The sequence below is a fragment of the Rhinolophus ferrumequinum genome, chromosome 14 (assembly GCF_004115265.2).
Source record: "Rhinolophus ferrumequinum isolate MPI-CBG mRhiFer1 chromosome 14, mRhiFer1_v1.p, whole genome shotgun sequence".
Lineage (NCBI taxonomy): Eukaryota > Metazoa > Chordata > Mammalia > Chiroptera > Rhinolophidae > Rhinolophus > Rhinolophus ferrumequinum.
In genome coordinates this window covers 71487596-71500580 of record NC_046297.1, presented here as the reverse complement: position 1 = coordinate 71500580, position 12985 = coordinate 71487596, and the positions used below count along the sequence as shown (strand labels likewise).

At 55.6% G+C, this 12985-nt stretch overlaps 1 protein-coding gene across 4 annotated transcripts in view; it reads left to right on the top strand.

Moving 5' to 3' along the window:
• Window positions 1-12985, top strand: part of SLC45A4 (solute carrier family 45 member 4) — a 69324-nt gene that overhangs the window by 11384 nt on the left and 44955 nt on the right. Inside the window, exon 1 of one of the 4 annotated variants that reach the window (XM_033126028.1) lies at window positions 3436-3851. The exons of 1 other annotated variant lie outside the window; for it this stretch is intronic. The gene's annotated coding sequence lies outside the window, so the exon portion shown is untranslated. Of the gene's footprint in view, window positions 1-3435; window positions 3852-9655; window positions 9751-12985 lie in introns of those variants that run through there. 2 more of the 4 variants (XM_033126029.1, XM_033126026.1) reach the window with 2 other exon arrangements.

Sequence of the window (12985 nt, the reverse complement as noted above, 5' to 3'; positions counted from 1 at the left end):
TTTCGTGGGATTGCAGGTGGGCTCCTGGTCTCCTGGGCAGCCTTGGATTAACTTGAGGCTGCAGTGTGTGTGGTACGAGCACCGGGAGGGGCCTGGACTGGGAGGGCGGCCTTGGTTAGATCCCTGTCTGCCCAGCACTGGGCAGAGCGTCGGGCAGCTCTGCAGGCGGACAGCCGGGAGGCGCCCACTTCCCTGGGCCCCAGCGTGAGAGGCCCTGCCGGACCCCGTGTGTAAACGCAGTGTGTGTATCGGATTAAGGTTTTATCTGGAGTGTGGCTTGTGCTTTCGTTATGAAACGGGAGACCGGTGTGCTGCTGACCTGGTTTTTCTTGCTCAGTCTTTCTGCAGCTCAGTGTGTCCTGGGTTACTTTTAAAACGAATGAGCTAATGCTGCACAGAAGGTTCAAAACACGCTCATTATTACCCGGCCAGACAAGCAGTAACATTCACGGGACCTGGCCCTGGACACCACCCTGTGTGCCGGCCTGCCTGTATTTTCTTTGACAGAACGCCCGTCATTTTACTTGTAGTTGTTCATACTTTTGTACGTTTCTTAGGATCAGTTCTAGAAATTGTGGCTTGATCTTTAGTTTCTGACGTCACTGACTATTTGATGAGCTCCAGAAAATTCTCAGCTCTTGTAATAACCAGGGCTGGCCCTTACAGTTTTTCCTAAATTTAGAATCCATCTTTTTATTTTTTCCAACATGCCTTTTTCTTTTTTTTGTATGAACCTAAATTGCTCAACTCAATTCTAAAGGAAACTACAAAAGGAAGGACCAACTTTTAAAAATTATGAAAACATGATGTAATAATTCTCTCAAGGCAAAAATCCCATGAACCAGTTGAGCTGGCTGTGTATACGTCTCTCCTACCCATTCCCCAGCTGGGTAGTTCTTAACCTTTTTTGGGTCATGGACCCCATTTTCTGTATACTTGAGGGAGTGTTGATGGGTGTCTTAACCCCCATCCAGGGTCGGCCCTCGTTAGCTGAGGAACGCTGTTCGGGAGGGTGGGCTGCCGGGGCTGTGCCTGGGCTCTGGACGACGGCGGGGAGCTGGGCCTCGCGGTCCCCGGCAGCTGGCGGACTGGGGCTGGCGCTGGCCCTGGGCTGGACTCTCCCCCTGATGAGCGGTTGGAGAGAAACCTCAAGGGTGGTGGTTGCGGCTCCTGGTTCTGACCACGATGGGCAGCGACTACCAGTGGGACTGGGCGTCTGGCGGGCACCAGCCCGGCGGGAGGCCGCCCAGAGTGACTGTTGCAACACTGTCGTGACGGTGACATTGGGATGCCCCAGTTCACGGTGTGGGGAAATGTAGGATAGTTAAAATTAGCAGTGAGAGCCACAGACAGCCAAGGCTTCCAAAAGAATTGAGCAATGTCACATTGAGATAAGACTGGGGAGTGGCGGATGGAATGCCTTAGCCTGAGCTGGCGGAGGAGGAAGAGTCAGCTCGGAGGGCCAGCGTGTGGGAACTTGGTGCCCGCCTCCCTCCCGGAAGACGGCCGCCGAGTTAGACCCCTTCATGTGCCCCTCTAGTTAATCCCGTAGTCGTGTGTGCCAGGGCACGGACAGTGCCCAGTCTTAAAATATATCCAGTTATAGATGGCGTAATATTATACCACTACATCATAGTGTGTGTGTATTATAAGAAATTATATAACGTAACATAATGTATTTTAATGACATAGTACGGTAAATAATACATAATTATACATAGATGGTGTATTGTGTGTAACATACAGTATAAGGCAGGATCATAATATACATTTTGTTTATTTACGGTTCTCTGGGGGTGCTGCCTAGCTGTCAGCGTTGAGTTCTTCTCCGCCAGCTCACGCTCACTGATGAAGGATGGTGTGTTTTGTAGGACTGTGATCGAGGGTCTGCAGCTGCAGCCAGGAGCCTCCTGAACCCCGCCTTGTTCTGAGCCCTCCAGGCGGAGATGGCGCTTGGCTGGCTCCTGATTCAGAGGGGCTGGAGGGTCCGTGAAGGGCCTGCTTTGCCCTGAGTTTGTTTCCCTGGCAGGGCTGGAGGACCTGGGGCTGTCAGCTTTCTCCAGCATTCACTACCAGCCTCTCTGGAGGTTCCCTCTGCAGCGACCACTGCCACTAGGGACCCCACAGGTCTCTGGCACGTGGCCACTTAGTTCCTCTCAAGACAGGACGTGCAATTCTTTCCAGCTCTGCTTCTGTGGGCGTCAGCAGCCAGTTTCTTGGCAGGCCAGCCAAGCTCCCATGCTGGGGAAAACCCAGGCTCCCACCCATTTGTAAAATCCGCTCTTCACACTCTTCTAATACAGAGGACGCAGCTTTAGTCCGCTTGGTCCTGGTGGTTCTCGGGAGCCCGTTCCCCGCCTTGGCCCATGATGACAATGCTTGTCTCGAAAGGAAGGCATGAGTCCGTTGCTGTCTCTCTGCCTCTGCGCTTCACTCGAATGGTTGTTATGCATGGAAGGTGAAATAAGTACTGTTTCAAACTAAGATTTTCATCAGGCCCAGTGTGAATTTCTTCCATTAAAAAGAGCAGGCGCGGCCCTCTCGTGCTCCCTTCGGACCGCGTGTGCACTTGCCGCCTGCCCGTCACCCTGAGCTGCTCCAGGTTTCTGACTCCGGTCCCTGGCATCTTCGTCTGGACCAGGGGGAGGTCCCTGTCAGGGTGGGGTACTTCCCCTAACCCCAAACAGTTCTCTTGGCTGGTTGAGTCATTCGAACAACATACAGCACATTACCAGGAGAAAAGTCAAATTTGAATATGTGCGCGTGGGAAGTGCACATAAGCATGAGAATTCCAAAGCCAGGCAGACGTGGGCGTGTGTGTCATTCTGGACAGAGGAGAAGCGGAGGGGAACGGGGTCTTAGATTTCAAAAGTGAAAATGGGCAATTTCACAGATAGCCGAGAGATGACAAATTCCTGCCAGGGAAACCCAGAGCAGTGGTGGGGCGCCCGGCTGACAGGCCCCCGCTTGGACTCTTCCTGTCGCTGCTGATCTGCAAATGCTTCAGGTGATGGCGCTGACCCTCTCTGAAGCAGCTGTTTCTGTCTGCGTATCTTTAAGAAGGAAAGGGGGAGGTGAAAAACAAACAAACAAACAACCTCTTCCTGAGTTTGCTGGGCTTTAATTGATTTCAGCTCAAAATGATGTGCACGTCAGGCTGGCATGTTCTGGACGACCCCCCACATAACGGAAAACAAGTGTGAGACTTGGGGGGGCTCTGGCCCCCGCCTCCCATCCCTGCCCCTTTCCCAGCCCAGTGGCCTTGCGATGGCGACTGCACTGAGCGGTGCGGATTGGGAGCCCTGCTCTCAGGGCTGCTGTCTGGGTCCCGCTGAGTGCCCTGCGGTTCGCATCCCGCGTCTTGCAGGCCAGTGCCTTGGCCCTTTGTGCCTCCGGTTCCTCATCTGTCACTGGAGCCCGTATGTGATAGCATTCCCTGCACCGGCCTGTCGAGGCTTGCGTTGATGCGTAGAAAGGTCTAGAATAGTAGCTGGCTCCTAGGACGCCCTTGCAGAGCGTCAGCTGCAGTTACGCACCCTCACAGCCGCGGAAGAGTCGGGGTCTCCACGGAGACTGCAGTCCCCGTGGGGAAACGAGGACTGTGTGTGTGGACGTTGGCACGCTTGCCTTGCCTTGAGGAATGGGAGGGGCGGAGGGCTCGGTGGAGGAAGGAAGCAGCCGGCCGCGCTGGGGCCGCTCGGAGCACAGGCGTCACCACAGCCTGGCTGCGTGTCCCAGCCGATGCTGTGGAATCAGTGCTCGTGAGCTGAGCGAGCGGGTGGTTCCGGTGGGCCTCCGGGTCCCCGCACGTTGGTTCCTCGTGCGCAAGCTGGATGCTTGGGGTCGGGCCGGTGAGCGACTGGCTGGTCTGGAGGAGGGAGTCGAGATCCGGCTGGCAGTGTCGGAATTCTGGGGGCAGCCGGGTGGAGGGGTGGTGGTCAGAAAGGAGCTGTTGAAGTCACTTGGGCTTGGAGCAGCCTGGGCGGGGCCACCTGTGGGCGGGAAAGAGGAGAGAGAGAGGTGTGAGGGGAGGGGCCCTTGTGCGGGTCTCCTCGTGGACTGCCTGGGGGCCCGAGTGCCAGTCTGCTGGGCCATAGGTGCTGGGGCCGTTAGAGTCCCGCCTGCCGCCAGTCTGAGCGCCGGGGCTCCAGCTGTCCCAGCTGAGTGGCCTCGGCCCAGCTGAAGCCTGCTGCATTTGAAGAGGGTGGCATGGTGACCGGTGGCACCGTGAACCTTTATGGCCTAATGTTTTTCTTGATAGACTTACCAGATGCCCAGAAGAATACCCTCTGTAGCCAAATACATAAATAATTTTCATACTTGTACTTAACTGCCTTTAATCGGTTGTTCAACCAGCTAGGCCAGCAGGCCGGCGTCCTGGCCGTGGGACTGTTCCCTGGAAGGAATTGGGAAATCCAGACAGCACGAAGGATCAGTGGGGCCAGCCCTTGGGCTTGGAGGGCCTTGGAGGAAGGCGGCCAGGGGAGGTGGTCCTGGTCGGGGGACCGTGGGGGCCGGGCCACTGCGGGGGGACGAAGCCCGCTGTCCTTGCCCTGCGTGCAGGTTGTTCCCTCATGAAAACCCCGTTATGCGTCCAAGGGACATCACCTGTCAGGCCGTCCGGGCAGCTGAGTCACGATGCTGTAAATTATATCTGCAAGGAAGCGTTTGCTAGCTGTGCTTAGGTCTTCTCCCTGTTAAAATTACTCTTGAAGAAAGAGCGAGGTGTGTGGATTTTCTGTGTGTCCGTCACAGGCTTCCTGCGGCCCGCGGGCCTTGGTCCCGTGATCGTCATGCCCTTTGTGTGTGGTTTTCAGTGGCAGGAGCTCTGTTCATACCCTGCCGTGGGGCTCACGCCCGTGGGGTCGCGCTCTGCGCCTGCCTGATGCTCTGTCCAGGTCTGAGAGAAATACTAACTGACGCAGAGCCCTGCCAGAGTCCCAACATGGTGTCAGCACCAACTGTCACTTTAACTTGGCTGGTTTCACGGTTGGCGTGGTGGTTTGTCAAGGGCGGCTACTTCTGCTTCCCCGATAGTTGGACTTAACAGAGGGAAGTGTGGACAAGAGAAGAAGTGGGATTGAGGGGGCTGCTAGGCCTTCCCAGGGGTTTCTGGCCCCTGCAGGGGCCGAGCTGCCGTGGCTCAGGCTGCATGTGAGCGGGTGGCCGGGCGGTCAGATGCAAGCAGCCCACTGTGCCGCTACATGTGCCTCCATGGCAAACTTGCCTGGGGACTGTCACCGTGGCTCTGCGTACACTCCCTTACCCTGGAAAGGACTGCAGGTGGTGTACGTAGGGAACATGCTGAGAGGTACAAGTAGGACATTTGCAGGTCTGCGTGCTGACCTCGCTCTGGTGAGGCCGTCTCTCAGGTTAGGAGCTCCTGGGGGCACAGAGGGAGGGGCCCCTAAAGGCTGGCTGACAGCCTGTGCCCAAACCACCAGAGTTCCTCTTCTGTTCCCAAGTCCCCTGTTTCTAGCAGGGAGATGGGGGCGGGCGGGGGGAGCACAGGGATCATGTGCTCAGACCCCCTCCTCGCTGGGGGCTGGGAGGGGGCACAGATGCAGGAGCTCTCGGGCCTGTCTCTTGGGCGTTTTTTGAAGCAGAGCTCACCCAGGAGATGGGGGGCGCTCCCCCATGGGTAGAGGCTGACCCACGGCCCCTCACTGGTTCTAGAAGCACTGAGGGTGGTCCCTGCACCCACTCTCTAGCGTCTTCAGAGATTCTCCGGGAAAGAGTGAAGTGTCCTGTTTATAGACATGCTGGGCCGGGGAGCCGCTGCTCCCTGAGGGGTCGGCCGTGGGAAGTGTGTGCAGATCCTGCTGCCGCTGCTCCTCCCTCTGCCTTTTCACCATTGTGCACCACCCGCTGTCACGGGCTTCCTGCCACCGGCTTGTGTCTGCCTCTCCATCTGTCTTGTTGGGCAGTTTTCCCACCTGGGGTCTGCACATTGGGACATGTCTTAAAGTGGACCCCAGTGCGCTGACCAGAGTGCAGGTCTCCCAGGAATTCTCGGGGGGGTCTGTGTGAGACAGGCTGCCTCGGTGGGACGTGGCCCCGGGAGTGTGTGTCACGTGTTCAGTGTGGGTCCTTCTGCAGAAGAAGGGGACCCGCTGTGGCCTGGGCCGAGCTCGTCACCCTGTACTGGGATTTAGGGATGGTTTGGTGAAGGTTAAGCGGATGCGTGTCGCTGGAGGAAAAATGGGGAGCTGCTAGTATTCCCACGCAGGCAAGGGTCAGTACGGTGCGAGGCTGTGGGCTCGGTTCAGGTATCGTCGAGTGTGGTCATTGTTTCGTGGCTGCTGGAGGACCACGTAGTGGAGGCAAGAACAGGCGCTGCCGTCGCACTCACTGGGCCACTGTGGGGTGCTGCAGGGGGATCTGCCCCGGGGTGCTGGGAGCCCCACTTGGGGGCCAGGAGGACCCTGAGCCCCACTCTCAGCCCATTTCTGGTTCTCACAGGCCTTTGCAGGATGTCTGTTCTCTGGGAGTCGGCCTCGCTGGGGGCTTGGGGCACTGGTAGACAGACGCTTGAGACCCCACAGCTCAGTGGGCAGCTGTTGTCTCTGGGGTGAGGAGGGGCTGGCACCCAGGAGGACCCACCGAGGGAGTGAGAAGCTTTCTGCACCCCGGCCTCTTCACTGGGCTTAGACAGTCATGACCAGTGTGCTATTGGATTAGGTTTTTTTATCCCCCAGGAGAGCTCTGCTATAATCAAATAAACAGACTCGAGTTACTTTGGGCCACTGGCCAAACGAGAAATATTTTGGATCTGGTGACCTTTTTCTTTGGGTCACCATTCACAGTAGAAGGTTTTGACCCGTATTCCATTTCAGAAGAGGAGAAACAGCTTATTTTTCAGAGGCGCAAATAAGGAAAAGAATGAAGCATCTTGGAGCCTGTCTCCAGAGGCTCCCCCGGGAGGAACATTTTTACAGACACCAGCCGTCCTCCCAGCTCCAGCCAACTTTCCGTCCCGAGTGGCAGGGTGTGCCTGCCTGGCCCCTCTGCTCACTGCCTGGGGTCAGGCCTCTGCCCGCTGGTGCAGCACACCTGCCCTGCCCCCCCCCGCCCCCCCACCGTTTTGAGCCAGAGGTGTCCTCGGGGCTTGCAGGCTGTGTGGGACCGAGCTCCCAAACCTCACGTTTCTCGATAGATTGCAGAAGGGCACCAGCATCATTGAATTTCAGGGCAAAGTGCTCATAGGTGCCATTCAAAGCGGAAGTGAAAAATGTTACTCAGCCCTTTGTAAAGCAAGTCCATGTGTGCAGATCAACATCAAGATGGCCTGACTTTTCAGTCCTGTTAAATGACCTGTGCCTTCAAAGAGCATATTTGTGATTTTACAGCTGAAAGCACTGCTTAGAACCCCATGCCTCGGCTCTGGTTTACTGAAGTGCTTGTATAACCCTGGTGCGGGGAGCTGACTTCTCCGGCATCCACCGGACCCCGCCATCGTGCCGTGGCTCAGGGCCCTCTAGACTGGAGCGCCAGCAGGGCCTGGCTGTGCCTGCGCTGCCACCTTCACGCTGCAGGGCAGTGGCTGCGAGAAAACCCCGGAAGCTTTGCCCTTGGGGAGCCGAAAGCCGACCAAACTCAGTCCCTTTGGTGCCCTTGGCCTGGTGCGCCCCCTGGGACAGCCCTAAAAGTGGAGGCAGAGTTGGATCTGGCGCTGACGCTGGAATTTCTGGAGAGGTTGGGACATTCAAGGCTGCAGTGTCAGGGGCTGTCTCATTTCATTTGTCTTCCTTCTGCCTCCCGTTTCCGCGTGTCCAGGGCGCTGGACTGGAAGCTGTAGACCGGCTGAGAGGGAGTCTTCCCTGGACACGGGCTAGCTTAGGGGCAGCTGCCGCTGGCTTCCCCACCCAGAGGAGCACGAAGTGCCCTCCGCTTTCCCTGCACAGAGCCTCTCGGTGTCTCTGGGGCGCCTTAGCCTCGCTCCCCTTGAAAGGCTTGGCACCAGCTCAGAATGGGGGTGTCGTTTGATGGTGAGGGTGTGGGGTCCAGTAGCGTGCCTTATGACAAGTTGTGGATGCAGCAAAGTGTAAGACAGCAGACATTCCAGGGGTGGTTGGGCACTGTGGGGTGGTTTTATGAAGCCTCTCTACCTGCGGCCTTGGCCAGAACACCTGCTGGCCACCTGGCACTGGGCCTACGGCGTTGGCCGGCTGGCAGATCTACTTGGTCTCTCTGTGCCAGGCCCCACCCTGCTGGACTGTGCAGACCCTGCTCTGCCACCTCGAATTCTGGTCTCATCCAGCTCCTTCCACTTCTAGGCGCCCAGAGAAGACTTGGCAATCGGATCCGTTTCTCTGCAAGGTTTTCTGTAGGCAGCTTAGGGACCTTGTTTCAAGTGTATTACAAAGTAACTAAGAGAATGTTGAGCACGGTACTTTGTTTCAAAAGGCCAGTGTGAAGGAGAACAGAAGGGCACGTGGTATGGGAAGAACAGGAGCAGGAGGGCCGGAGGAGTTGAGGTCCCTGAGCCCCGTCTCGTCTCGAGGGACCCTGCCTGAGCCTGACTTCCCCACTTGTGACTGGAGGCTGCACTGGCAATCTCGTGAGCCCTTCATCTGTTGGCTCAGAAAAGCCTGAGCTGGTCACTTGCTGGGGAAGCCTTCCATGTCACCTGTGCTGTGGCTGGCTTTGTTCAGTTTGCTTCCAGTTCCTGTGGAGTTGCAAGCCATTGTATTAAATGTAAAAAGATCCCCCAGGTGATGTTAAGGGCAAGTGACATCTGGAGTGGTCGTGAGAATCGGCAACACAGACCGGCTGCTCGCCCACTCAGCCTGGCCCTTTGGGGGTGGCTGCCGATGGCAGGTCCCTGGATGTGGGCAGTTGGCTGGCTCTCGCTCACTGTTCTGCAGTGGTCACCCAGGCTCCCTTTCAAGAAGTTAAGTTTAAATCAAATTTAAGCTGCAGTGCTTCTTGTTCTTGTTCGTCCCAACGATTATCTTAAGATCTCTCCTTTTAATTAAGTCCATTTTCCAGTTGTTTTTGTCTGCCGGGCTGGGTTGTTTGTTGATTGCCTGGCACTGTGCCCCCATCAGGAGGCAGAGCTGCAGCCCTGCCCTCTAGGCTGGGAGGCCCGGGTGGGTAGAGGGCTGGTGGGGCCCGGCCCAGGGCACGGGCTCCAGGAACAGGACAGGGTCAGCAGGGAGCAGCTGCAGCCCAGCCAGCCCTCTGCCTACCCTCCGGTGGCCGCTGCTCTTTCTCTTTTTCTTTTGGAAACTGCTTCCTTGGCAGCTTTCACTTCTCCTGTAGGCAAGTCCCGAGCTAATATTTATCCTGCAAAGTATCTTAAAAATGCTGGAGGGCAAGTATTTGTGGAGAACTTTGTCAATCTTTGAAAAAGAGTTATTGTTACATTGATAAACTGAGGCACTGTTTACAATAGGCAGATTGTGTTTGAACTTGCAACCTTTAGCTCAACAGTTAGTTTTTGTTAACAGGTGGACTTGTTTCTGCTGTTCTTGTAAAGAGGTCTTTATCCATGTGGTATTTGTTTGTTAGTGGCTATTGTTTGGCATGAACCGGGGGAGGGGAGAGATGGCCACTGGGCTGGTCTTGTACTAGACTTTCGGGTGTTCCTCGTTTTGTGATTGGCAGGCTTTCAGGAATGTGGACTTTTGTGCTCGGAGCCCTACCTTTCTATGAATCTCCCTTTAAAACTGGAGATACCTCCTTCCTGAGGGAAAACTGGCCGCACTATGAAAGGAAACGGAATATGAATAACAACAAGAGTGTGGGGTAGGTCGGGGATGTTGTCTGTGTGTGGTTAGGAGATTTCAGGTCTAAAGGAGAGCGACACTGACTCCTTTAAAAAAAAAAGAAAAAGTGAAAACCTTTCCTGCGAACGTTACTTTTCAGTAAGAGGAGCTACTTCCTGGATCTTTTCCAGAACCCGTTCCCTCTAACTGGCAGCCCCCCTTGCAGACCTTACCGGGTGGGGTGGGCTGGGGGCAGAGCTAGTGGCCTGGCCGGAAGTGCTCCCACGTTCATTAGTACTTAGCAAATGGTAAGGCCAGCAGGTGTGGCCCCGGTGCCAGCAAAGTCAGGGCCCTGCAGGACGTCTCCAGGGACAGGTGCGGGGAGGACCAGAGAGGGAGGTTGGAAGCACGTTCAACTTGACCAGGGCGGAGGAAGTCCTGGTAAGGGTGCTAGACCGGGCCGGGCTCCTGGGCATGTCCTGGGGTGGGGAGGGCGGCAGAGGGGACGAGGAGGGCTGCCCTGGGGGCGGTAAATGTTCTCGGACCCTGATGCAACAGGTCAGAGTGGCCCCTGCCTGAGTACCGGCACCCAGCAGCCAGCAGCGCCCGCACCCAGTTCTGGGTGCCTGTGGAGTCCTGTTTGTGTTCTGTTGAGACCGTAGTCAGGGGCCCCGCACTTCCTCCTGGGTCACCTGACTGTTCTGCTGACTTCGCTGTTGCTCTGCTCTCTCGGCCTGCCCGCCTGCCCGCCCGCCCGCCCGCCCCCCTCCTGACGAATGCCCTGAGCTGGGCGTGTGGTCAGTGCTCTGAGCGGCCGGTGGTCCCAGTGGGGCCAGGAGGCAGTGTGTGCCGTGTCTTCCTGCTGTCCCTTGGTGCTTGGCCGAATCGTTTTGGAGATGTATTGGGTTCCTGAGGGGAAAAACCCTACTTTCTTGCTAATATGACTTTCCAGGTCATTTTCTAGATATGTCCCTCGTGTTACATTTATTTACTTTTTATCATGGTGAAATAAACCTAACATAAAATTTCCCATTTTAACCATTTCTGAGGGCACAATGCAGGGGCATTAAACACATTCACACTATTGTGCAATTATCACCATTATCTCCAGGACCTTTTTATCTCCCAAATGGAAACTCTGTCCCCCTTGCCTTTGTTTTTTTTTTTTTTTAAGGAGGGCACAGCTCACAGGGGCCCATGCGGGGATCAAACCAGCAACCTTGGTGCTACCAGCACCGCGCTCTAACCAACTGAGCTCTAACCAACTGAGCTACCCGGCCACCCCTTCCCTTTGTTTTCAAGCATCTGAAAACTCATCATAACTGGTTGGCACTGTGTGTTCAGATGTTTTGTGCCAGTTGCCCAGACGTTGAAAGCACGTGCTGTCTGGTATCAGGACTGTGGGAACGTGAGGACCTGTGCGTGCCCACCTGAGATGCCAAGGTGTGTGCAGGGATGGAGTGTGGCTGGTTCTTGGATGGAAAGTGCAGTGACTTCCAAGTCAATTGCCATTTGTTTCCAGTGGAAGTAAAATCTAACCTATTTTAATGCCATTCGTTTTAGCACATGGGGGTCTGATAGCACATTCAGGTCACACTGTCATGTCACGTGTTTGTAGGTTACTGTGTATGTGTGTGTTTGAGAACTCTGCTGGGCCAGAGTAGCTTGGCTTTAATTACTTTCCTAGGTTTTAAAGACTTGTGCTTCGCGTCGTGAACTTTTGTCCAGCTTAATGGCAAGGTGTCATTCTTGGGGGGAAGTCAGTGGTCATTCTGAGTGTTTGTGGTCTTACCTGCGGCTTCCTGATCACATCCACCTCCAGCCATTGACTTGCCCCGGTGGTCGGCCCCCAGGTGAGCAGCTGGAGGCAGCTTGCTGGCTCCTGGAATGGTGCCAGGAGAGAGATGTGGCCGCACTAGGCCGGCTGTGTGTGGATCTGCACGGCCTGCTGTGGGGCGTCGTCGTGCAGAGAGCGGCGTGTGCTCTTCTGACCTGTTGGAACTGTCTAACCCTTCCGGAGCTCACGTGGATTACAGGTGCCGGGGAATTCTGGCTCCTTCTCTGGCTCGGGCTCATTTTCTCTGGCTGGTGCTGTGTTCTCAGCGCTGGCTGGAAGCAGCATGCTTCTGCTGGCTCACAGCCGGGAATCTGATCCTGGAGGCCAGTGCATACGCCTGGGGCATCAGCACCCATGGATTAATGAGTTGGAAAGGCGCCTGTTGGTGTTTTCAGCTGAGAAACCCAAAGTGAGGCTTTTGGCCTTGGGAGTCCACGTCACCGGCTGAGTTGGGCGTCTTAACTCCTCACGATGCTGACCTTGGTGCAGGGCTTCTGTCTGTCTTGTCTCTGGGCCGGGAGGAAGAGAAGAATGTGGTTACTCCTCTTCCTCCTGGATGGGCTCCGTGCCTGGCAGTTGAGGCCGACCCTGAGTTACCCCTGTGTGCCCAGCACTGTGGGAGAGTCCGGGGTGGACAGAGAGAGTGGCGGGGCAGCCGAGGGCGACGTTTGGCTCCGTCCAGTGGGGAGAAGGCTAAATAAAGCAGAGCGAAATCTGAGCTACAGGAGGGGCGGTAGGCACCTGTGAATGGAAACTCCTTCACTGCGTGGAGCCGGAGTAGACGCCAGTGAAGCACCACACAGTGGGGGCGGGGCGCAGGGAGAGAAGGGGTCGGGAGGGGTGAACAGAACACAGAACACGGGGAGGGGTGTAGAGCCGTCCCTGCCAGTTGAATGCTGAGGTCGGATTGGGGAAGGCTTTGATGGTTCTCGGTTACCAGCTTCGAGTCTGTCCCAACTACGTGGATCTGCCAGTAGCCCAGTGAATGCCCAGGTGGCTTTCAGACCTGCCACCCCACCCCCACCCGCATTCACCCCTCTCAGGGGCTGCCTGGCTTGGAAAGCCTCTGTTGGCACCGTCTAGGCTAATGAGATTCAACCTCCTTACTGGAAAACACTCCTGAGTGTCATACCACATCGCAAGGACTTATGTGATGTTTGGGACACCCGAAAATCTATTTTTAAAGGTAATTTACTGTTTAACTAAAAACAAATGTTAGGTCATATAGAAGCAGAAAATATAATTATAGATCACCCGGCGATAACACCATTTTCTCTGCATCCATATTTTAAAAACAACGCAAAACTTAATATCCTAACGTGTGCCTGATTTATAATCTGCCTTTTGCACTTAATACCAGGTATATTTCCACGTCCACCTTGCATGGTTTCACGTGTGGATTTGCCGCACTTTATTTAACAGGCATCCTTAGGATGCC